Raw genomic sequence first — 2,343 nt, forward strand, 5'->3', positions numbered from 1 at the left:
TCCTGCCGCTGATCGGACGGCGATTTCGTAGAGGGTGATCCAGTTCTCTGGATTTTCCTTGCCGTCGTATTTTTTAAGTTTTTCGAGCTTGAAATTGCGGGGCCACACGACCTGGCGGAGGTGTGAGGAGAACTGCCTTAGGCCCGGGGGACCATGGGTCGCATCGTACTCGATGCGGCGCAGGTTTTCGTGGACTGCTCTCTCTGCGGCGCGCCTGTTGATGCGGTCCCGGGCATCTTTGGGAGGGATGTTGGGGCGGAGATCCCTGTGTTGATCTTCTTCTTCCTGGCCGCGTACGCGGTTCTGCTGGCGGCGGCCATCGGCGTCCCGACCACCATCGTCGCGCCGTGAGTCCCCTCGACGGTTGTCGGGGGAGCGGCTGCGGCGACGCCTGCTGGGCGAAGCCCGGCTACGATGAGTCTGGTCGGAGGCGGCTTCCGTATAAGAGACGTCCTGGACTCTCTTGAGCAGAGTGGCTGTCTGTCCCATCGCGGCGATCAGGTGTGCTCGGATACTGGTCCGGACTCCCTGGCATTCGGGGGTGTCAGGAAGCCGATCCAGGTTGGCCATGGCGACAGCCACGTTGGCGCTTGGCGTTTTGTAGACCGGCTGGTCCCCGACCATGTCAAAGGCATCGTTGAGGTTACCTGGTGGCGTCTGTTATTGCTCGTCCGCACGCCGTCGGGCGCGATCGGCGTTACGCTGTTCGCGGAGTTGCCTCTGGTCGTCTGTTTCTCCGTCAACAGCCGGTTCGTCGGCGCTGACATTGAATACAATATCCCCTCGCCGGGGGGGGAATATCGGGAATCGGTCGAAACCCGGAGGGTGTGAAGGGAAATCCAGGTCGTAGTCCTCGTCTTCGGTGTTCACAACCTCGGTGGGGACGGAGCCGGTGCTTGAGTTGGTGCTGGACACCTGGCCGTCCCGTAGCTCTCGGATGGTTACCATGTTGACGTGGTGACGATTGTTCCTTGTCGGCGACCAGCCCGCTTTGCTGAAAACGGATTGGACATGCTGTGAGTAAACAGAGGCCGAGTTGTTCAGGCCGCAAGGATAGTCTTCCTTTTTGAGCTCGACGGATCGTCCTGCGGGGGTTGAGGTTATCGTCAGGGACGTTCCCAGCCGTTCGTGTGTGGCGACACGAGTTGGCCGGCGGAATTTCGAAAAATCCGCTCGAGCGGCTTGGTCGGGCTGGCGCAGAACTCCATCTATTAGTTGGGAGACTTCGAGTAGCTTGGAGTCAGCGCGATCGAGCGCTTGGAGGAGGTCCGAGCAGTCGATCTCCTTTCCCTTGTAGAGCGGGAACGGTGGTCGGGAGCTTGGTGCCGTCATGCGTGTGGTCGGAGACGGCGTGATCTCAGATTGGATCTGGATCTCTTTCGGAACCGTGGTCGCGAAACCGCCGCTGCACGTCGTCCACGTGATCTGGCCGACGGTGAACGTGAAGCCTTCGGGCACGGTCGCGGAAGCTGGGATCGTGACCATCTTGTTCGCCGGAAAAGTTGCACGCACACCCCCTACCTGGCGCGCCACTGTCGACGAAAGCTGGTCGGCAGTCTACCTTGGGGTATACCCACGGTAGTAGTTTATCGGTAGACGGTGCGCAAACTACGAACTCGATGGTGACGCAAGACACGGACAAGCTTTTTATCCAGGTTCGGCCGCCGAGTTGGCGTAATACCTACGTCCTGCGTCTGGTTGTATTGGATTGTGTTGAGAGATAATGTGTCCTAGGGGGTCCCTTGCCCCTCCTTATATAGTCTGGAGGGCAGGGTTACAGATCTAGAAACTAATCCTAGTCGGTTACAATTGCCATAGATAATTCGATATCAATTCCTATTCTAACCGACTAGAATCCTGCTTGATCTCCACGTCTTGTTTCCTTGCGCGAAACTCGGGCTGTCGGATCAAGCCATGAACTCGTCTCGTAGTGGGCCAAGCTTCCTGGCTGAAGTCTAGCCGTAAGGGTATAGGGGTTTATACCCCCACACTTGATAGCTATAATTGTACGAGAGTTTGGCTAAAGGTAACCATGATTCCCATGATCCCTTGGATGATAGCACACAAGCCCTCATCTGTATCTAGCTTCTTATCAGACTAGTTCCCAAACACTTATCCATTTGCTCCTGGAAATGAGCGGTGAACTGCGGTCCTCTATCTGATATGATGGTCTTGGGAATACCATGCAACTTGACAATCTCAGCTAGATACAGATCAGGATACTCGGGAGGTCTGTAATGAGTCTTAACAGGAATGAAATGAGCCGACCTGGTCAATCGATCTATGATTACCCAAATCGAGTCATTCCCCTTTCGTGTAGTCGGCAGACCTATGATGAAGTCC

This window comes from Sorghum bicolor, chromosome 7 (assembly GCF_000003195.3).
Source record: "Sorghum bicolor cultivar BTx623 chromosome 7, Sorghum_bicolor_NCBIv3, whole genome shotgun sequence".
Taxonomy (NCBI): domain Eukaryota; kingdom Viridiplantae; phylum Streptophyta; class Magnoliopsida; order Poales; family Poaceae; genus Sorghum; species Sorghum bicolor.